The following is a 24,128-nucleotide window of genomic DNA, read 5'->3' as shown; positions in this document are numbered from 1 at the left end:
AATCTCCTTTGGCTGAACTTTGACCCGCTGTCGCATAGCATCGCACTGCCAGGCGGTTTTCAGTTTGTGGCTCTAGTGCCTTTAGCGTAGGCATATTCAGAGACAACGATGGGTAGAAAAAGGAAAGCGTTGACCGGTTGAGTTTACCTCCACTGAAAGTAGCTTACGTGGTTAATTTAAAATAAAACACAACCTTTATGAATACAGAAGCAGTGACGTCACACTCGTAACATGAGTCAGGTGATGTGACTGCCAAATAATCCAAATCACCAGAAGAAATGCACTAAGAGATGTATTTATATTTGCAGTAAAAAAACAAACATGAAAAGCAACTTTGAATCAAACACCTGAAAGCCTCTCTGCATTTGAGGTCTTCATTCAGGGAATTTCCTGGAGCTCCTACTGCATCCATGACACGTCCTCGGCAGGGATTTAAACTACCATCATATTTAATGTCTGTCTGCTGTCTCTCCCACTACCCTGAAACTTCAGCTGTTTTGACCAACCCTCATGCAAACAACCCCCGGCCCCCCCTGTTTTCTTATGTGTCTCGCAAAGCAGCTTAGATTGCTCTGTGGTGGATCATTTACCCTTCCCGCACAAAGCACGCCGCTCCGCCAGGCCTGCAGCCTCTGATCACAAACCCTCAGCCGGCATCAGCTGTCTCGTTGTGAGCTGTACCTCCCGGCCATGTCCGACTCCCTTTGGGTGGCAGTCTTAGTCTTGCCAATTGCGCATAACAGAAGCAAGCGCGAAGCCAAAAAAAACAGAATCAGCCTGAACCACTATAGAGAAATTGGACGTCCGTGTGATGCGGAAGCTTTGTAATCTGGCTGCTCATTGGTCGCTAGAGCCCAAATGATCCGTAACGTGTTAGCCTAGGGGACTGAGCGCTATTGTTCAGTGTCAAATGTGTTTTTGTTTCGCAGAGAGCCACGGGTTATTTCCTGGACTGCAGGATCCTCAAGCCAGTAATGGCTGTTTGCAATGTGACTTTTAGGCATCAAATGAAGTTTGGATGTTTGTTTTGGGTGGAATACGTTCCAGAAGGCGTGAATGCTTCAAAGAAATGCCAAGCAACGACTGATTCCAAATAGTTTGTTTAGTGAATTCATACATATTCCCTGAAGGATTTTACAAAAATCAGAGGTGGGTTATGTGGTACAAACGTCTATTTTGTGTGTCCAGTGTGTACGACCCGTTTCATTAACTGTACAGCTTGTTCGTGGTATTGGATAGAGGTGTGTGTGTGTGTCTTCTGGGGGGAATTGTGGCTTTTCTGGCGATTGGAGTGGGATCAGTCGAGGTGAGGCGGCCGCCAAAGAATGTTCTTCTGGCAAAGAACAAGGAAACAGTTTCCATCTCTAGTCAGTTCCCGGCAAGAGCCAAATCGCTAACACTCATACTGCTGGTCCCATAAGTATGAAATAAACACACACGGTGCATTGACCTTAATGCAAAAAAATACATTTTTGTTTTTCATGGAGTTGTGAAATTGGTATGTGCTACAACAAAATGACACTTGCAATTTTCATACAAAGAGATAAACTGAGTCTGTAGCTTTCACGATAAAAATTCAGCTTGAAGCGAGCGTGTGAGGTGTGTATTGGGTTGCATTATGATGCATTCAAGAGCTATTCTGTAATAACTGCATTATATCCCTAAATGTTACGGTGTCAAATTTAGTTTTTGGCAACAAACTTCACATTTATCCCTGACGCGTATCATCAGGGGTGATAAATCTGCCGGTAAGGGAGTGTCTGTTGAGGTACACGAGATTTAAGGCTTCTAGTTTTTAATCATGGGATGGAATTGGGTATCAAGAGTCGCTGGTAATGACTACTGAATCTCTGATATGAGGACATCTTAAAACCCCGCTGACTCACTCCGCTTCACACAGCTGGCCCATTGCTGTTCGAGGGCGGACGCAGATGTTTCTTCTCCGGTTGAGAAAGGCACAGAAACTGTTGAATGTTGTCCCTGCATAAAGCTCCAGCTGATGCTTTAAATAAGCAAAACACCATTAACGGTTTTAAAAAGTCATTTTAGTTTTGTATTGAAATTTTTATATGCAGGGAGATAGATTTTGGAGAGTACAGGCCCAATATATATATATATATATATATATATATATATATAGACTCAATGAGACACATCCAGTTGTTTTCCCTTTGGAGATTGTCCAACAGAATGAAGGCATCATCGCTCATTCGAGTCCAGAAGCAGCAGACGCAGTAGCTGAGGTTTTGTCACGCGAGTGTTTCACCTTGAACTGTACGTCGCCGTCAGGCCCCCGGTGATATTTTGATTGTGCTCCAGATGACATTGTGCAAATAGAGATGAAGGGTACTGAGTATTGAGATTTTTGTGCAACATATCAAAAAAAGGCCTAATGATTCTCCTTTAGTGCAAGGAGGCCATAGAGAGGGTGGACAAAGTAAGATAAACAGTTATAGTACAGTTAAAAATTCTTTAAAGCTCTCGCTCAGACTGTTTTTTAAATTTCCAACCCTCCAAAGAACAGACATGAGGAAAGCTCGCTTCCGCCGAGTTTAGAGAGGTCCTATTTTTTAACAACCAGGAATGAGCGGAATGTGGCCGGGTTCTGTCTCCTCTCTCGGGTCGAGACCATTAAAGGGATGAAGCCCGCCGGGGTTACGACCGAGACCTCTCCGGAGGGCACCAGCGCGGTGGGCAGTCTGTGTGGGATTTGTGGGATTTACATCACACATATGTGCAGATGGACACGTGACCACGACACCGATCTTTGAAATGGCTTTGAATAAACGCGAAAGGCCACATGGCCAGCGTCCTTTTCAACTCAACCGCCACATGTGTGCCCCATCAGGATGCTTTATGACTTGGATATACTGCGTCATAAACCCTCCCCAGTCACTGATCACAATCTAAGATTCTAAACTAGATAAGCATTGAGAAAAGCCCTTTTTTCCCTTTTTTGCTCCTGAGTCTGCACCGTTTGTTGCTTCGTCTCCCGCTCCGTGAAAGACGCGTTGGTGACCTTTTTTTTTCATTTCTTTTTTTCAAAAGCTTTTTAGGCCGTAACAGCTGAGACTAAAGACATTTCACCTCAAGCTGACCTCTGGCATTCTAAGTGAGTTCACATGCAGGCGGTGAAGTCCTGGCTTCAATCAGTAGGGGGGGAAGATGCACAGCTGGTACCAGCCCAGCAGAGACGCGACAGCATAGTTTGGGATTAGTGCGAATTTTGGGGTTTTGTTGAGATTTTGTGTCCCGGAGCTTCGCGTCTCTGTCAAGTCGGAGTGTCGGAGTATCGGAGTCTCGGAGAATGAACAGATTTTAATCAGAGATAAATAACCACAAAGATATGCCCCCCCGCACCCACCCCCGAGAACTTTGTAGAGAGGAGGAGGAGGGGGAGCGAGGCAGACATGGAGGGATGGGCACGCGATAAAGAAGTCTAGAACACTCGGTGTAGCTGCACAGTTTGCTCTCAGATAGATATTGTTGGGCAAGCTGGATCTTGAAATCAAAAAGGAAAAGGGGGAAATGCAGCCCGGATGGCCCTCACGTACAAGTAGGACCGACTATCATGTTCTCACTGCGAACTAACCCTTTAATGCTGCCTGAGAAACCGCTTTTGTTGGGTCAATCAACAGAGCGTGTGTGAGCCGTCAAACCTGACAAACGTCCTCTGCGGGACCTGGCGAGGGCGACGACACGCGATTGGATTATCTAAGGAGAGGACACGTATTTCTATAAATGTTTTTGTGAGAGTCGACCAGACCCGCAAATTGATGGAATTATTTCCATCCGATGGCGTTTTCTGAGAAAGTGAGAAATGGCAAACTGCGGTTAGTTCCGAACATCTGGATCCTTCTGGCTGGACGTGATTAAAACATCATTCAGGATACTGCAGAGAGAAAGAGGGGTCGATCCCAGCCAGGTTCCAGATATACACTCGAAAGGATCCCGTAGCGATTTGTGTTCATGAATGCATCCCCCAAAACACACACACACACACACACACCTCTGTATCGATTTTCTCAATCGGACACTTTCCCCAGTAGGCCAACGGCTCAAGGTCACTCACCTCGAGGAAATCCATTGCGACGCGAGCGCTTTTCTTTGTTTTGTGCAAATATTTGCCTATATTTTCAAACGACGCCCTGCTGCCCATCATGTATCCAGCCGACGAAGCTGCGTATCGAGGCGGACGAGGATTAAAAAAACCACCGTGACCAGATTGGGACACGCACAGAAGCGCTATAATGAGACCATCTTGATGAATCACTGAGGATTTTACTGACTCAGATGCAGATTCTCATTAAAGCTCATTTGAAAGACGTGGCAATCATCTGACATGCTAAACCATGACAAATCCTAGTTAATCAACATCGGGAATGACTTCTTCGAGGTTTAGCACAAGTCGGTTGCACATCCGCTGAATCGGATAGGTCACTGAATATCACGCACAGCGCGGGCGGCTTCAGCCGGCTCTCACGTACAGCCGAGTCGGTCTCGGAGCTAATCTGCTATTCCAGCCGTCGCGGAGTTGTCCGTTGAAATTGTTGCACGGAGTAAAGTGCAGAAAGGAGGCGGTGTTAAATAAGGGTGTGCAGGGTAAAAGCCGGTCTATTTGACGCATATTTATGTGGAATTCACAGGAGAAGAGGGTCGTTATGTTCTACACAGAGCAGTCATATTTAAGTCCTCATTATGTCCAGCGTCAAGCCTTCCAATTAGTGCACGGACGCATCTCGCCACAATGCTCCGCTTGTGTTTTGCACTCAATTACCTCACCATTTGTCCCTGGCCGTTGTGTAACTACTCATTCCGCATTTTAAAAAAGCGGAGGTCGGCACGAGTTCAGTTACTTAAAGACAGCAAACGTTGCTGGTTAGTGAATCGCGTCTTAGTATGAACACAGTCCTAATATTAAACATCTGAAGGACGTAAGCCTCAACTGGAAACAAAAGCTCACAGATTTCTAATCCGACACACATTTGTTAAACTCAACACCACCAGGTCCTCGCGCTCTAGCTGGCCGTCTGTTCCACGTGTGAATCACTGAAACACAAATCCATTGTTTGTACCCGTCCCTGGCGCTGTGCAGAGGAAACACTGGCACTCTGCGCAGATACTGTTTAATCGGCAGGAACAGACATGCGGGGGGACATAAAGAGAGAGAGAGAGAAGGATGTGCGGCATTCTGTTGGATTAGAATCCGAATATCAGCATTATGTGTACAGCTTTGATCCACACGGAGCGCAGCCTCTTTTTAATGTAATGTTTATTGTCAAGGCCCATGTGACAGCCTCATTGAGTCACGTGACACATCAGCGCACTTTGTGGATCGCTCCCCTTCCCCATCAGGGGCCACTAAGAGCTGCTCGGTGACACCGTACCGCTCCTCGTTTAGTGCCACTCAGTCATTCAGCGCCGCGGAGGAGAAAATGGCAAACGCTACGCCAGGAAGTTATTCTAAAGTCATCCACTGCTGTTTTGATGAGCCTCCCCGCCGCGATTGGAGATTGACTTTTTCCCCAGGTGTGCTGAATGACTGTGTGAAGCATGAATAAGTTATAAGTGAAAGCCAGGCTCTCCGGCCTCCCCTGCTCTCCCTCCCCGCAGTGCGGTGCAGCTCTGTGTTCACAATGTGTGTGTGTGTGTGTGTGTGTGCTGTAATGCAACAATGCACTCTGGAAGTGACAAAATATTCTGATGTACGAGCCCGTCAGCACCTGCGACAGGGAGAGCGCACACGTACCCAAACATGAGTTTAGCACAAAGTAAGCGTCCTGCACGGCCATAAAATGAAGCACAAAGTCAGCGAGGGGAATCGAAAGAGGGCACGTTAATCAGCAGACATGCATTTTGTATGAGGGGGGGGGGGGGTAAGAGGGCCCCGTACAGTGTGACTACAGACAGTCGTACATTATAAATGGAATAAATGATGCTCTCAGTTGGATCGTTAATGCCGTGAACTATGAATCACCCAAATCACCTGTTTCTGCCGGTGACGGGTCCCTGAGATTTTGTTATAAAATTAAAAAACTGCAGTCAACGTATAGAGGTGGCACCTTTTTGGGAGTCAAATAAAAAAACAAAAAAGCTCCCTTCTAATGCCGTATTGTGACAGGCAGGCCCCCCCACCCCCCCCCCCCCCCCCCCACCCCGCCGAGGTGCTTTCCAGGGGACGAAGACTTCCTAAAGGCGAATGACATTTGCCTCCAACATGTTTGCTCGCTCTCTCTACACGACTTGTTTCTCCATCGAGCTGGAGCCGTCCCCTCGGACCGAGCCAACACCTCGGCTCAGACGGATTCTCACACACACACACACACACACACACACACACACACACACACACACACACACCTCTCAGAGGTTCAATCAATACTTTTCCAGAGTTGGAAAGAGACGTTGTGGCACTGTGTTGGTTTAGTTACTGCTCTCACAAACAAAGGGATCCATAAAACCGTTAGTGATATTGCGCACACATCTGCACACATCCCATTACGTCATCTGCACAATTATTAACAACGGGGCTAGAAAATAAAGAGAGTGTTTAACACACGTGTTAGATCACTGAGAGGCCTACACTGAATGGTGATCAGACACTGGGACGTGTTGGATGTGGATACAGTGGCACCCCAGGGTGCCCTGAGAGGGGAGCGAGTCTGCCTCAGGATGGTTTCCTTTTCTTTTCTAACAATGTGACATTAACTTAAATGTCATGTTGTTTTTAATTATACATGATGGAAGAATCAAGCAGTAACTATTGAAGTAGGATATGCAGCTGTTTTCATAGCAATGCAATTCTCTTTCAAGGAAGTTCTGCAGATGCTCGGCAGTCCAGAGAATTTATGAAGTATAAATACATTATAAACTTGTGCCTCAACCTTATCCCAGAAGTCAGAATAATTCAATACCTTTTGTAAGTAAATGGATTAATGTGTGTTGTAGATAGAGCCGTCAGTGGATGCAACACGATCCGTGGTGTTAGATAGTGGAATTTATACTGAGCGTGGTGTTTCTGGTAAAGTTTTCCAAAACAGTGTGGTTTCCAAGTGACTGTGATCCTGTTCACTTGACACATTCCTTCTGTGTTTATCCCTCAACACTCAGGTGGATGAAAAGTGATCAACCCCACAGTTAACAGACGTTTGGAGCACTGAGCGCTGTTGCGACAGCACGCAAATCCGATTGTTTTTAATAATCACAAACGCCCGCCCGTACTCATATTTTACAAGCCTCCACATGGGGTTTGTGTTTGGACAATAAAATCTTTCGTCTGTCATCACTACATTGGTTGTCTTGGTTTCAATACATTACACACACACAGACTGAGATTGCGTTCTCTGACTGGTGGGGAGTCACATTGTTTGGATGTGTACAGGAGCTGCTTCTTTTGCGATTTGGGAGCATCTTTTCCAGGAATCACATGGCAGAGCATGATCTAAGAAGAAATAAGGGCTCATTTGAGCATCTTTCTATGTTGAACATGACTCCCGCGCCTTCAGAAACCACCCTCCTGACTCTTCTGTCAGTTTTCTGAATTTTCATCCAGGACTGATCGATCAACTTCTGCTTTTTGGCCAGATTCTGCGCTTCAGTGCCAATTAACATATAGGCGAGCCACAGCGTTTATCAGCGGGACATTACGTTGAATGCTCTCTGTTCATGATGACAGGTCACGTTTTGGTGATACAGACATTGTTGTTGTAAAGTAATACAATTAACAAATTGTTTTCTTCATCATCCCCTTCTCGTAGAGAACCTTCCTGAGGCCTGTGTTTAGTCCAGTACGTTTCAGTAATTTTGACTAAATGAAGATTGTTTCATCTGCTCACTATCGTCTGAAAGTTGATTCTGAGGACAGGGACACATAAATGAAGGGCAGAGGGGTCGGATTGAGTAATTTGTTGAGTTTGCGTCTGGTTGTTTGCTCACCACACCGCACACTCAATCATCCTACTCCTGTGGTGGAGCTGGCTCATCATTGGCGCCAATGCACGAGGCTCCATCAAAGAAATACAACAAAAGTTTGATTTTTCCATTCCAGCGTTACGTGCTTGTGCGCACTCCTGGTTGATCCCTTTGTAACACGATCACTGCATTTCTATTTTCAGTAACTGTAAAACCCGGTTTGGTGGCATTAAATCACTATAGTACAACTTATTTAATACACTCGTCAGTGGCCATCAAAGGGGAAAACTAAATATTCTATTCATGTCATCCCGTGTGGGGGTTCCCAGCACGTCTGACAATAGCAACAGTGTACTATTGTCCCGAACACACTGCGCATCAGGAGAAGTTGAGTCGCCCACGCAGCCGGAGCCGGAGCTGTGTGTTTAGCGCAGACCCAACAGAGCGGGGCACTTGACTAGTTCACGCTCCATCTCATCACCAAGTGTATTTGGCTCTCTGAAGCTTTGTCATTGTGCAGATAAACATTGAAGGGCCGTGTTTGGTCACCCGGAGGACAAGCCAGCCCCTCTCACACAGTGCAATCCCCACCCAAGGACGGATGAAAATGGGGGTCACCACAAGTGAAATGCTTCTTTTGTGTATTTAAGACTCCCCGAAGCCGCCTCCCTGCCCCCCCCCCCTTCTATTCAAAGTCGTTTTCTGGTTGGGCTTCGGTAAAAGACAAGGCGATGGCGAGGAGCCAGGAGTTCTGCTGCCGTGGAGTTGAAACGTGAAAGCCAAGCTCTGGAGTCCTCAGCAGAGAGATGGGATTTTGAAGCTGGAATGTGGGGGGGGGGGGTTTGGCTGGGCATGAAAAAGATTGGACGTTTTTTGGCTGTCGCCGACGCCAACTAGCTCCTACCTCGAGATGCCGCTGGGTTCCAAGTATGGCAGCGAGGGTTTTAAAACTGGAAATAATCTCCGGCAAACTGGAGGTAGTTTATTCTCATTCATTCTGGCAAGAAAAACGAAAAATTGAATATAGAGGCAAATATCCAGGTAGCAACATTGGCACGTATCAAACAAACGGTGCTGCTACCTCTAAAAACTCAGCAACCCCGGGCACAGTTTGGAACCGATGAGTCCTAAACGACACTCAGACTTTATTTTAATTCACCATCCAGCCAGCTTTGGCTTTTTCCAACACCTTCCCTTCTCACTGGGACGAAGCGGAACGTCTCCTCCATACTGCGTACACCGTTCTTAGCCTCATTTTTAGCTCAGCGCCGGGGGGCTCCAGGTACGCAACTGTCACATCCTGCTGCATTCAGCAGCACCTCGCTCTCCACATGTCAGCACTGATAAGGCGATGGAGTGCGTGGAATGGAGGCCATTTGTGGAACGCAAATACGTCTGTTATCGCAGCTCGGATAGAAGTGAATCATTTATCCCTCTTGAATCAAAAGGTCAACTCACTAACGGGACTCCGGAAAACCTAAACTAGTATATTTAATACTCACATTTTTTATTTATAAAGATATAAGCTTGTATTTCTGGCTTCAGCCATACAATACATCTCACTGACTGCCAGCGCCCATTGTGCATTTCATGTCATCATTCAATATGTATAGCTGTGTGTGTGCCGCCCTTTAACACACCAATGAAAACATCGCTACATTCCGAAAATGTGTCCACAGTAGCAAAGAACTTGAATGAAGAGCTCTCCGCTTGGAAGCTGAGTAACTCCACAAAAAAAAACATAACTGTCGTACAATGTAATGAGCATTCAACCCGTCGGTCAGTCGAGCAGCTGCTTTTTAGAATATTTGAGTGCACTTATGCCTTGAAATGTTTTTCAGCTTTTTTATTTAGCATCTTTGAGCTTTTGACAGCTTATAGAACAAAACTGGTGTACCTCTGTAAAGTCTCTGTCCTCATAGACACATACCAGAAATGAAGTCTTTAAATAAAGTGCATGTATCTTATCTTTGCTTTTGACTGAAACGTAAGCTGCATCCTTATAATTTATAAGTAAGAGACTGACAAAGCCTACAAACAAGGCCTATTATACTGACAAGCTAAATATTTGGCTTTGGGATTTACAGATGAGGAAGATTGGCTCCAACAACAGAATCGTGATTCCAAATCAGCAAAGGTTTCAATCGGCTCATGTACACGGAATATTGGATGAATGCTGAAGGAATAATGGTACATGCAGCGTTTAATACGTAATGATTACAATAACTACACAGCAACAACTACATCCACTGAACCTGCAGGAAATGTGTGTCCACAAAGACTCTTATTTTAGTCATTTAGAATTGTGCACATTTAGGTAAAAGTATAAAATAAGGCATTAATGTCCTTACTTTAGACTTTTGTAATGCTATTTACAAGGCAAGCTTTTGCATTGTATGGTTAAAGTATGAAAAAAGATTGTTCCTATTTGTCCAAAATGACGTGTATAACCTTGTAGACCTTTCATCTTGCACTCATTACTTGTTCACCAAATACAAAGCTCGCCAAAAGTCAATGAATAACACACGCAGCGTTTTGGGATTAAAGCTCCAGACGAAGCTGCGCTGACACAATGACAGCAGCAGACACGTGCGTCCAACTCCCACGCCTAAACCACATGGAGCCATCCAGCCCCCCCCCCCCAAAAAACAACGACCCCTCCCCACCCCGTCCCGACCCACTCCACCCCTCCGATGTATGACATTCCATTGTGCATGTGCTGCGAGGAAGAAAAGAAGGGAAAAAAAGGAGACCCGAAAACCTATTGCTCCGAAAGGAATGGTCCCAATGAAAGTGAATTAAGCAACAAAGGAGGCACTTACATTCAAGAGCCTCACATGGTCCTCCCGAAAGAAAAAGGAGAGAAGCGTGCAGTGAGTCCAGTCTCAGAAAACAATAGTAGATAACCTTGAAGAAAGCGAGAGGAGGTGAAAGTGAAGGGAAAAAAGGCGGGAGAGTCAGAGGGATGGAAAAGAAAGGTGAGGCAGGACGCGGATACATGCATCCACACACCCAGTGTACTCGCAAATCAAAACACATTGGCTCTTTTCTTGCATTTCCCCTCCTCCTCCTCCTTCCTGTTCAACCACATCCCCCCCCCCTGCCTTCGGGTTTTACTTGTCATGTGTTCAGGCTCAGTCAAGCGGGAAGCGGGCTAAAGGGAACAAGCCTGCGAGTGCTTAGTCCGGCGGTTTGGAATGCTCATGCTTATATTACTGAGCTTCCTTGGACCCTTTTTCGGAGTTTGATCCAGACCAGATGGACGGTGAGACAGTAGACGATAGCCAGCATCTCGGCGTGTCTATCACACCTCTCTGGGATCCCATCCCGACAGTAAGACGTGTCTCCTGTGGAAAAATCTAGATGGATCGCTATGTCAGAGACATGTGTCCAGTTTCCATTAGCGTTTGGCTGCAACTTTATATCTCAGTTCTGAAAGAGGATAATGAGCGTCCCAAACTGCTGACACAATCACATTGCCTCAGTTCAAAGAAATGAAGGACTCTTGCTGTGCAACCATTTGCTGATTACACAAAATGGTACACTCCATTTCTCCATATTTTTCTCTAGGAATAATGTAAAAAATGTTTCCTGTTGATTTGAACTTTTAGTGGTCATCACCCTGGACAACAGGGGCACAGCAGCGGGATCAGTAGGCGTTTTTCACACTCAAAGTCAGCAGTTTAACTCATGAACATTTTGGGCTGAATCTGTCTATTTGAAAGTAAAACAATTTACGGTTTACATCACCAAAAGCTGGCGCTTAATGATTATCAGTCTGAGAATGAAACGATTGCAAATCATCACTGACGTTGGTTTCAGAAAGGAGTCTTGGAATTAGCTCAGCATTGAGCAAGCAGACGTTTTTCTGGATGAATAATTCATTGTTATTTACAATGTTTTCTAAATGACGTGTATTAGCAAGTTATGTAAAATGAAAAACTCCCCTCAAGAAAATCATCATCACCATTTTTCAATGTCTTTCTTGTTTTGTACAAATGCAAAATGGTAACTTTGAAACTCTTGACAAATGTTTTTTTTTCTTTTTATATGTTTGTGTCTCACTTTCATCCTGTGAGCCGAGTGTGAATCCTCGGCCATCATCATGTAACAGGTTGTATACTGAGTGGGTAGAGACTGGACCCCCTTCCCTATACTATTGATTAACTACAAATGTTATCAGTTAATTGCATAGCAACGGTCAAATAGTGTGGGCATGTTGGTTTGATTGACAGGTGTCTCAGACTATCGGACTCAACTGTGGCACCGCGACTCCGCTTCACCCGGCACTCCGATTATTTTAGTCGCGCCGGCGAAAGGAATCCAAGCTTCAAAACATTTAAACCTCAAAAATGCGTCACGACTTCAAAACATTTCTCTCCAGTCTGTGGCAGATGTTTTATTTTTGGCTGCTCACGACCTGACGCGCCAGTAGAGAGGAAACGCGCCCTTGGTCATTAGACAGCCAGCACAAACGTGTAGGGAAAAAGGAATGCATTTACCCACGGCGAGCGTACCCCCCTCTGTCCTCCCGTCTTAGATTTGGATGAGCTAAGCTGCTGCAACAGTCCCTAACAACATGATCAGCAGCTCAGTCGAGCTCCACCAGGGAGCATAAGACCTGCTGAAGGAGGGCTGGCGTGCCCAATCATCTGCTTCAGTGCAAGTGAAGGGGTGGGCGGGGGATTAAAGTGAATATTAAAGTCACTTTGCTTTTAAGAGACAACTATTTCATACCCCATGAAGATTACACAGGACGTATCGCTGATATTCGTGGCGGTATCTTGTCTCCCTTGTGGCCATGTGCCCACGTGGGGAGATCATCTTGAGATGTGCTGGCTTTCTCGGGAAGTGGTAGGATGAAGAAGGATACACTTACAATCCACCCAGGAGAAGGTGGGTGGTTCGCCATGTGTGTCGTCGATCCATTTGAGTCTTTCTGCTGAATAGAGAACCCGGCGAAATAAAATAAGTACTGCGTAGGTCTCATGAGACGTTCAAAGGCATTTCAAAGATCTAGCGGGTTTGTGTGGGATGCAGCTGTCTCTGTCCCGTGCCAACCCTTTCGAGCTTTTTTCCGATGCTTTCGTGCTTTCTCCGCTGCGGCGGAACCCATCACGTAAGATCCTGCTGTGTCTCGCATTGCTTCTGACAAGAGGTGAAGCGGGCCGGTGTACCAACTGTGTCGGACTGTTGCGGTTAAAACATCGGTCGCACATCCAGTGCCGGTGGAAACGGCGAGGAAAAAAAGACGACGGCTAATGTAGAGGTATGAAGATGAACCGGAATGGCCAAATACGAAATGGTCTATAAATGCAAGGATGCAGGCAACTGAGTCTGGCTCACGACCTCCAAAAGTACGGGCCATCAAAGTGAATAATGAAGGGGATCAATGGGTTCCCAAGTGAGTCGTTTATTTCAGTGCGTACACTCGTAAAGAGAAACAAGCGGGTCAAGGCCGCTTTCGAGCGAGCGTCAGCGGCTGCGCTTTTCTCAGAGGTCAGCCCCGCACCAGAAGGGAATCACTGACACACATCCGCCGTCTGTTGACCCATTTAGCCCATCTGTACAGTCGCAAAGACACGGACAAAGTTTCCCTGTATTTGGATTAGAAGCGGACAAACCTCTTTGTTGTCCATGATAGTTTTCAACCTTTTTACAAATAAGAAGATTGCGTCTGATGTTCACTTCCTTACAGCCGAGATAAAAGCAATGAGCGCCACACTGGAGAGATATGTTCCCTTTACTATCTTCAAGGCATGAAGGAAAATACATACTAATTTGTTCCTGTCATATCCATTTAAATATGTAGAGACAGCATGGCGCCACTGCCCTTGCATGAATATTTCACAAACCGCGTCAGCTGAACCGAAAACAACGGACATTGTGCCGCGTCGTTGCCCGTGAGCAACAAAGGAAGTCCAAGAGGAGATTAAACGTTTTGTCAACGCACTTTTCTGAGAGAATCGCGGGAACAACGAAGGAGACCTTTTTGCAGAATGCGTTTCAACAGAGGCAGGTGGACCACGATCGACGACTCGGGCGACCAAGCTTTCTTTTTTCCCCCTACAAGGGGTCTTAGAAAACTCTTGAGAAACTCGCAGCAGTAGAGCATGGCAGCTGAGGGATGACGCAATCTCCTCAGGGACTCATAATAAAACATTATCATAGAAAGAATGAGACACAAACTGATATTTAAATGGCTTCAGTCCGTGTAACTGCATGGGTGACCTATTTGCTCTCATCAGCGCAGTAAGTTTATTGTACTTTGTTAAAACGTGTGACTCCAGTGCCACAATATTTTGTAATAACACAAAAGCCGTCGTCATGGAGCAGCTTGTTTGAGTGTAATATACACAAAGCATCTGCCCTGGCTCTTCCAACTACCTGCAAGACCATATTTATTTATTTACCTGTACATACAAATTGCTTACCATTCTTCAGTTATGCCCTTAACTACCTAACCCAGGTCGTGTGCGCGCTCAAGGAGAGTCCACGCTGCTCTCTGCTCGTGTTCCGATGCACTCCGGCTCTCCACGCCTGCTTCTCTGCGGCTTTTCCACATGGCGTTCTACTCTGGATGCAGAAGGCCCTGCGGGACTGCGGGGGCGAAGGCCTCGGGGCTTCGGAAACATGTGTAGGGGGAAGGGCGAGCGAGCGAGCATCTCACCACCGCTTAATGCTCCGCTCGGGCTTCTCGGGCCCCCAGTCCCCCGACCCACGGGCCCGCCTGTAACCGCCCTACGAGAGCCCAGCTAAAAGGCAGCCAGCCAGACTCGGCTATAGGAAACGAGCGAGTTGACCTGGAAAAAGGAACGCCTTTTATTCCGGGCCCAGAGGGTTTAAAGGGCACGGTATAGCTTTGGCGGCTGGCGGGGCTGAAAGCATCGGGCGGCGGCATCGCTCCCATCAGCCCCGGCTGTGTTTGGTCACCGCGCACTGCTGTCGTGCAGGGAGACAGACGCTGGCCCTCACACATGAGGCGGGTAGCCTATGTGGCGGTTTTGTGGGACAAAAAAGACTAGATCCAGATATTGTAATAGTAAGTGTGGGACTCAGAGGACAATTAAAGACCTACAAGCGTCCCCGTAGCTCTCGTTCTCATTAGGGTAAGGGAATGGACGCTAGCAAGGCTCTGTGTTTAAAGGGCTTGTGTCTGACCGCTTCCTCCTCGGCGCGTGCGTAGTAATTTAATTAATTCCACCGGCTTTTCTAAAGGGCAACTGCTGAAACCAGGACAATTAATAAAACGGGTGAGTCCTCTGCTCTTTGTTGCTCTTTGTTCCCCTTTTCCTCATTTGAGTGGCTCGGCACAATCCCCTCACGGCACCCAGCCAGATTTGCATATAGAAAAGTCATATCTGGCTTCTCGCCTGCAATTATTCATAAACGTGAAATGCAAAGTAAACAGAACATGAGGAACGTGGAATGTACGTGGAGCGCTGACAAAACGTCGTCTTCTAGGAATTTACTGTAAGAATAATTGTTGTGCAAGAGGCGGCAAACGGACACCCCATTTGTTTTTTTTACAAATGCGCTGGTGTGTCATAACGGGACCCCAGCAGAGCCGCGCTCCTCCGGGAGTCTGCTCATCCTTCTCGAATGTCAGCGTTCGACTCACGACGTCTCTCCCTCCTCCTTGGGATTTGTCTCTGAAAGCTGAGGGTGATTAGCTGCCTGCGACGTGGACGGCTCCGGGGTCCCAAAGGACAGTTCATAGTGTAACGGGGTTAATTAGCAAGAACACGACCTAGACTAAAGAAGACTGCTCATAATATACAGTATGAAATGTGTGGGTAATTCATAACTGGTTCATTTAGGATCTATAGACTTTTTATTTCTATTTTGCTGACTTATACTTAATGTTTTTATACTGAAAACATATAAAACCGCCACAATGACAAGCAGACACCATTTCAAGGTCGGCATCTGGACTGTTCGACTAGAGAAGAGAGACAGAGAATCAACAGCCACACAGAGACAGGAGCAGAGAATAAGTGTGTGTGTGTGTGTGTGTGTGTGTGTGGGCGGCTTGGTTCAGGTGCGGCCAGTTATTAACACAAACGCACACTATTTTATTAGTGGTCGTGTGGTTCATGGCTGAACATTTCATCATCTTTTTTCCCGGCCTGCATGAGTTTCCACCAGCCCACGTGTGGTCCCTGTTGACGCACACACACACACGCACAAACACACACACGCACACGCACGCGCCGAGAGGATTACTGGTTGCCCGACCTCGCAGCAGACCAACATCTGTTTTCCCATCGTGCGCCCTACATTTTGTATCCGATCTCACCTGATTCTGGTGGTCGGGCGCGGCACTTTGCGGCCACGTAGCGTACACGTGGCAGCGTCCCTGCAGGTTTTTTTTTTGTGGCGAGGTGCACGCGGAGGTCACTTGTGTACTTCATTTGAATATCAATTCATTATTCAAGATGTCATTTATTTTGCAATCAGTCGATCGGCGGTTGTTTAGTCCAAGGTGCAGGATTAGATCAAACAATTCTGCTTTACAAATCGCCGCGACCTTCGCTTCGTGCTCGGCAGCGGCTTCCCTTCCCACGGCCACCAGCGGAGCTCCGCCCCCCACCGCTGCATGCCGGGAGCCAACACGGTCACCACGCGGCGGGAGGCCAGGGCCGTATTGCTGGAGTGAAGGGAGGCACCGGGGAAGCAGAACCAGGGCATGAGGAGTTCTTTGGAAAAACCACCGGGAGATGTTGCATTGATTGTTATTGATTATATAACAGTCGTTAAATGGTTTCAACTGTACTCAACCTTCAACCCTTTGTTTCTGTTCTAAGTCAACAAAACTTTAATGTGTTCCGTTCTGCCGCAGCATAAAATAGCATTTCTATATTTGCTTTTACCGTTCAACTCTAAATTCCCAATTGAGATCATGTTGAGAGCTTCTGCAACGAAAAGCCAACCGCTGCATCCACTCCTCTTCATATATATTTCATGTTCTCTGATTCTCGTACTGTATTTCTACATCTGTATAAGTCTATATTTTCACTTTCACCAAGCAATGTCCTCGGAACAATGCATCCTGCGCCTCTCAGGAAGCATTAAGGGCTGTCAGATGAATCGGAAAAAAAAAAAATCACGCGTGGAGAGAGAATGAAAAGCTCTCAAAGGCCGCATGAAAACTTAAACACTTTTTCGGAGCTTCTATTTTTTTTTCCGGCACTAGGATTTGAACAAACTCATAAATGTCGTACACAGACTCTGTTTTGTTGTTTATTTGACTTATCGGCTGGGTGCAAAGCGCGGGGTGTCGCCCTGTTTACAGTCAAAAGTGGGAACACAGTTTAGAAGTTAGTGTTGGATGAAAGAAGATTCCGTCGCTTAGAAAGTGTGAATGTTCACGGTCCAATGAATAAGTTAGAGATCGTAGTTCACTTTCTGCACATTGATGCCTCGGAGAAATGTTTTTTTTCTTTCCCCATTGGTAGGCACTTCAAATAAATGGAGGTCCACGTCTATTCATGTGCAAATCTTGCACTTACGGATTTATGAAGCCAGCCTCGCTGTCACATTATTCTCTGCCTAGAGTTTCCACCTATCTTCACTCCTGTGCTTGAAAATATGAAGTTAGGTTGTACGGTGTCTAACCTACTTTGTTCCAACTCGTTGGACTTTATGAGGTGGTTAATCTCCTTTGGTCCTGTGCTGTTTACGGTCTGGTATTTGGTCGGTTAAAGTTTATGCTGCCGCAAGAAAACCGCAACTTGGAAAGAAGTTGCATGATTGTTGTGGGGAGACAACGCAAGGTAATATACAGACGGATACTTATAATAGTAGTACGCACTAAACCTTTCCTGCCCATTACCCTTGGTGCTTTACTTTAAAACTTTAAAGGCGGTACACAATGAAACTGATCCAAACCGGCCTTTCCTGACCTCAGCCTTCACACAATCAGCCTTTAAACTGTGGAATCCTGAATCCTTGTGTGGCAGGTCAATCAAAGTGCAATTTAGCAACGAGTTCCTAAGTTTGCCGAAGATCCCCTCGCGCGTGTTTATTTAATGAGCTTGTACTTGGTGACGTTGCCCCTGACATGGAAATGTTTTTTGCATATGCAAACATGTTGTCCTCACCTCTAATGAGGACGACGCACAGACACACACACACCAAAGTGCACTTCTGCATGTGTGCATGCCCCAGGTCAGTAAGCGAATGCACAACTTTATTAAATATGGCTAAAACATCTGTTTGTCCCGCTGTTGGCCCTTTGCTCCTCTGAAGCATGTGGACCAACAGCGCGGAGAAGCTTCATCCCTCAAACACGTCCAATCGGTGCCACGTAAAGAAGAAGAAAACATTACGGAATGAAAACACTCACCAGTGATGAAACCCGCCGTAGTTCTTTCTTTCAGATTTAAGCTCATCCTTCATATGAGATCCCGACACAGGGTTGAGATCTTTTGGTTCTTTGTGCGCACGCACACCACGTTGGCGTAATTTAACTGATGTGCTATCTTGGCTTAATTAACACGAGTCGATGCAACATTCTGCAACTTAACTAAGCTCTAGGAATGACAATGTTGGATTAGGGAATGGTCTGTCGGGACATTTTGCTTAGTCTCAGCCCTGGGGATCCCTTCACTTTCCACTTCGCGACACCTTTTGTTTCTGTCTTCCATAACAGACATTTTAGCTTCGTCATTGGCAGCATAAAGCCTAAACATTCTGACGTTGTCTTTTATTTATCAGAAGAAAAATTCTATACAGCAATACGGCTCCGGGAAGACTTTCACTCCAATTCTATGCAATGTTTTTTCTCAGCAGGGAGGATTTTATTAAATAAGCCTGAGATATCACAGAAAATACCAAATTGTGTGGGCCCAAACTGTCTGAGTCTCATCCACTCGTGGCACTTCAAACAGACTGACGGAGCAGACCGGGGTCCTGGGGAAAAAGCACGCCGGACGCAGATTGTTGGCAGATGTGACACAAAAATCAGCGGGTTCACCCTCTTAAACTCTGACCCAATGATCACCTTGGATTTCCATCAGCAACTGACGGCTGAGTGTTTGACGTGTTCAGAGTCACAACAACTTCAGCAACCTGTGAGGGAAACGCAAAAGGTCTGATGACTTGGTGAGAGACCCCCCAGATGTGGGCCGACACACTCTGCTCCGACCACACGCTGGATATTTCCACTCGCCGAGGACGTCGAGAATTGCCTAAGGGGAATAAATAATGTAGTGCTCTTAAGGTATTACAAGCTACGTTATTTCTAAACGCAACCTGGTGCAAATAGAAAAGGTGTTTCCACTGAATGTACTAAACCTCAATACTCTTTTCATACAATAGGACAACATTCTATGCTTTTGCGTCATTCATCTTCCGAGGACCAAATGTCTCCCTGCGCCAGCCATGAACACAAATGCCTTATGAGCTGCATAACTCGGGTATTGCTGCAGATTTAGACTTTCACCGCGGCATCTGATAAAAGGCCTTTTCAACTTTCTGCACGAAGAGTAGATTGGACCTGTCTTCTTTATTGAACTTCAGAGCGTTCCATTCCACTTGTTGGAAGTTCCAAATGTTTTTTTTACAGGTTCTTTGAGAGCTCTCCATCCAAGGACAGACAGGGCTTTACTATAAAGCTGTGAAAGGGAATACAAGAAGAGGTGTGAGGTCAGATCCTTCTTAGGAAGAGCTGAGATCAAGACGCACGATGTATTTGATGGTGACTTTAATGAGATCTTATCTGGATTTACACTGATTCGTACCCCTGAGCTTTTGGAGTCCTCAGCTCCTGCTGCTCGTCGACACGGGCGAGCTGCGACTTGTGTGGAGCATTAATTGTCGAAGCATTACCTATGAGACATTTGTAAAAGTCCTGTAAACAAATAACTCTGGCCCGAGAGGTTCAGCAGACATTAGTCATCCGGCTGAAATCCGTCCGCTTTATTGATTTGCTTAAAGGGAGATTTGCTCGCTCTAGCTGGCAGAGTTTCCCCCTCACATTAGCTGACCTTGTCCTAGTAAATCTGCTGCCAAAGGCTCTTGCCATTTATAGACCTTGTTCTCTGTCCTTTGAACATAAAGCAGGGTACAGCTATCTACATCTTTGTGCATAAAAAGAGCATTACTGGTAATTGGGGTCTTATTTTGATGGCGGAACATAAAACACAAAGCTTTCGTCTTGATAGCTTGATTATTTATTCTGCATTCCAAGACGGTGAGTCTGCTCAGCAAAGTCAACTGAAAGTGGTTAATAATCTGCACTGTGTGTCGCCATTGGAAGTTTCACCTGTTGGTGCAATGTGCAAAGTCAAAAAGGGTTTGAGGTTCATCCTCTTTGGACCATGAATTTCTGCAGCGAACTTCAGTCCAATGCATCCCATAGTGCTTCATCGTGGCTAAAAATAACACCAAAGGGTCGTGTTAGAGATCATGTCTCGGAGGGGAAAAGGCCCATGTGAAGCGAGACATGCCATAACCAAAAGAACCCCCCCGCCCCACCCCCTCTTCTATAGATGCCAAGCTTCTGTGGGCTTCTATTCCTTACAGTTAAGTAATTCATGAGTGATCCTTTTCTTCTTTTCAGTGAGAACCTGGAGGAAGACACTTGGAGCAAAAGAGAAATTAAAAGGAAAAGTGGATGTCGGGAAAGATGGAAAAGGGGGAGAACAGACGCCATACAGTTTGGCAATGAAATATTAATATGCCCACTGTGTATGGCGCGGGCATCTCTGCACTTTTCTCCTGGACTCATTTCCTGTTGTAAAAAATGGAGGCATGCTTATATTTCCCGCTATGTATGACTCCATTAAACATGTTCTCACCAACCCACATTTTCTTTTCCTGCAGACACATTCGGTGCAATTTCCTGAGGCTTCATAAACACAGGGCCGACTGGCTGGGGGACATTAAAAATGCCTGTAACCCCCCCCCCCCTGGAAACCAGCAGTTCATTCAGCCGCCATGTGCAGGAATGTTGTGTGATGCTTGATACCGCACTGAGCTACGGAGGAGGAAGGTGTTTAGTAGCAGAAAAAAAGAAGCGTGCGGAGACGATGAGCACGAGCTGTTTCAGACAATATCTACAGTCTGATAGCGGCAGAAAATGCCGTAGAATAACGACGGAAGAAGCTCTGGAGGAGCTCAAAGAGCAGAGAAGTGAGAGCCAGGTTCTCACACCCTCATCATTATAGCTCTCCCTGCACAGTCCCTCTGCCTTCCCCTCCACTTGTGCTCTGTCCTCTGTCATTTCCATGCCACTCTTCCCATTCTTCTCCTGGAGGGACTCTTTGTCATGAGGGAAAGCTCGGCGGGTCAAGTCTCTCTCCAGACTCCAGAAGGGCCGCTCACTTTTCTTTTCCTCACACACAGCGGCTCTTGCCAGGCAAAACTCCAACTGAATTTGGGCTGAGAGGCGCTGGAAGCTCAAGGATTGTGCCCTCTCTGTCGGGACATCTTATTGAGCCGTTTCCAAGATGGCACGTTCTGATGCAGATTTACACATTGCACTTTATTGCCACGAGAGCTCACTTTTGTACACCCAATTTGTACAGAATATTTTGAGTACGTATCTACTGGCACTCCAAACAAATCCTCTACTTCCCGTTGCCTCGATTTAAATATTGGCCCATTTGCTGTTGAAGTGTTGTGCAATGCCCCTCTTTCTTGGCTGGTTGGTGTGAAGCTGTTCTCACAACTTCCAAAGGCCAGTCTGCACGTTGAGGGCCTCTTGTGACTCAATGTGGCATAATATTGCAGTGTGATGCACCAGTCTGGTTCACCTCACAGCAGGTGTGAGGTGTTTGAGAAATAGAAGGAAAACAAATGGCAGATTATCAAATTGAAAACCCAGAGAGCGACTATCCGGGTCTCGCCCCAACTTTCAAGGCTTTTGTGCCATTTCACATTTCCAAAGTGTCAGTGCTGGTTAATGTTGTTATGGAACCAAAAATCACACCTGACGCTTTCCCAGGTAACCTGTCAATCCAGGAAATGAAGAGGAAAATCTCACATCCGACCAGCCGGTCGACATCCACACAGCCACTTCCATCAATATTTTCACCATCTCTCGGGTGTGTGTGTGTGTGTGTGTGTGGGGGGGGGGGGGGTTCTGAGGGTCTGCCCCGAAACAATAGGAACCTGACGTGCATTATTCATCCCTCACCCATTCACTCCTCTCTGACTCAGACGCACCGGGGAATTCAACTTGGCCAAACTAAACTTCAGATGAGAAAACCTTTTAAAAAACATCCGCCCCTCCGTACTCAAATCTCCGTGGTATTTTGGGTCGCCTCGTACAATCCCTAATAATGCCAACCGCGTTGAATAATGGATGCGTCGCCGATTCATTTCCCGGACGGGCCGGATTGAATGCAAACTCTTACAATGAGGATTCTTTTCATGTCGGGGATAAAAAAAGTCTGAATTGTAGCAGAAATGTGTTTAAAAAGTCTCTTGAACGTGAGCAAGATATTCAGATCTATGTTTAGAGATACTCAATCATTACCAAATGACTGAAGTACTGGCTGCGGATTTTTAATGAACTTGACATTAAATGCTTCATGGCTTTCAGTCGGTTTCCACTAATGTCCTTTCATAACGCGCAATTAGGCGCAGACTTTAAATAATGCGCACGTCGAAGGTTCCTAACAAAGGAGATGAGGTTAACAGCCTCAATCAGTGTATCATCTCTCCGCTCCAGACCATTACCGAAGCTGCCCACCTAATAGCCCTCAGAATTAGACGTGGAGCCGATTGCACATTGATTAGAAGAGAACGAGGGCGACAGGACGTCGACCCCGCAAACATCACCAAAGCGGCTTTAAAGAGCGCAGGGACAGTGGAAAGGCAAAGATGTGTCCGACTGCAATTTTCTCCTTCAACTCCGTTTCCTTTGAAATGAACTTGACCTCACAAGCTTCACGCAGGAAGTGCAGAAAAAATAGGTGTCACAGAGAAACCATCGCGAAAACGTGGCGCCGGACTCTGCTCACAGCGGAGTTCATTGTCCATAAATGAGCGTGTTGCTCGTCTTTTAAGGCGCTACACGTTTTTAAACTGTGCTGATTTAGCTGACTGATGTAAGAGCCACTAGAAAGTGAATTCCTCATCTGCAATTTATAATCTGAATGTTTTATGCAGCAACTATAATGTACCCATGTAGATTTCTGATTGACTACCTCGATACGCAGTGAAATTAGATTAGATTAGATTAGATTAAATTAGATTCAACTTTATTGTCATTGCACAGGGTACAAGTACTGAGGCAACGAAATGCAGTTTAACATCCAACCAGAGTGCAAAATAGCAAAAAGTGCAGAGTATGTGCATATGTAAAGTGTAATAAGTGAATAAATAGATATGAACAGTAAGAAATGGATATGCAATAACAGTGCAAATGGTCAGTGGCTGGAGGAGTGTGTGTGGCAGTCAAGCCAGGGTGGAGGGGGAAGTACAGTCACTGTGTGTGGGGGGGTGGGGGGCAGAGTTCAGAGTTCAGGGGGGGCAGAGTTCAGTAGAATGACAGCCGCAGGGATGAAGCTGTTCCTGAACCTGCTGGTCCGGGAACGGAGCACCCTGTAGCGCCTCCCAGAGGGGAGGAGGGCAAACAGTCTGTGGCTGGGGTGAGAGCTGCGTGCCCTCCGCAGACATCTCTTGCTCTGCCTCAATGGTGGGGAGGGAGGAACCGGTGATGCGTTGGGCGGTTTTCACCACTCTCTGCAGTGATTTACGGTCCGCGACAGAGCAGCTGCCATACCGTACTGAGATGCAGTTTGTAAGGATGCTCTCTGTGGTACAGCGGTAGGAATTCTCTAGAATCTGAGGAGACAGATGGGCCTTCTTCAGTCTCCTCAGGAAGAAGAGACGCTGGTGTGCTTTCTTTACCAGGGATGAGGTGTTGAGGGTCCAAGAGAGGTCCTTAGAGATGTGGACACCCAGGAACTTGAAGCTGGCGACACGCTCAACCTCCGTCCCGTTGATATGGATGGGGATGTGTGTGCCAGTTTTCTTCCGGAAGTCCACAATTAGCTCCTTGGTCTTCTTGGTGTTGAGGGCCAGGTTGTTGTCGGCGCACCACACCGCCAGGTGCTGGACCTCCTCTCTGTCGGCCGACTCATCGTTGTCACTGATGAGGCAAATCACCGTTGTGTCGTCTGCATACTTGACAATGGTATTAGAACCGTGTACAGGTGTGCAGTCACAGGTGAAGAGGGAGTAGAGACAGTCAAGGCCAGTGT

At 46.4% G+C, this 24,128-nt stretch overlaps 1 protein-coding gene across 1 annotated transcript in view; it reads right to left on the bottom strand.

Moving 5' to 3' along the window:
- Positions 1-10,972, bottom strand: part of LOC120828768 (E3 ubiquitin-protein ligase Midline-1) — a 37,632-nt gene extending 26,660 nt beyond the window's left edge. Inside the window, exon 1 of the mRNA XM_040192350.2 lies at positions 10,734-10,972. The gene's annotated coding sequence lies outside the window, so the exon portion shown is untranslated. The remainder of the gene's footprint in view (positions 1-10,733) is intronic.
- Positions 10,973-24,128: the final 13,156 nt, after the last annotated feature.

This window comes from Gasterosteus aculeatus, chromosome 1 (genome assembly GCF_964276395.1).
Source record: "Gasterosteus aculeatus chromosome 1, fGasAcu3.hap1.1, whole genome shotgun sequence".
Taxonomy (NCBI): domain Eukaryota; kingdom Metazoa; phylum Chordata; class Actinopteri; order Perciformes; family Gasterosteidae; genus Gasterosteus; species Gasterosteus aculeatus.
The sequence above is the reverse complement of the archived record's forward strand: the minus strand, read 5'-3'. Positions and strand labels throughout refer to the sequence as shown.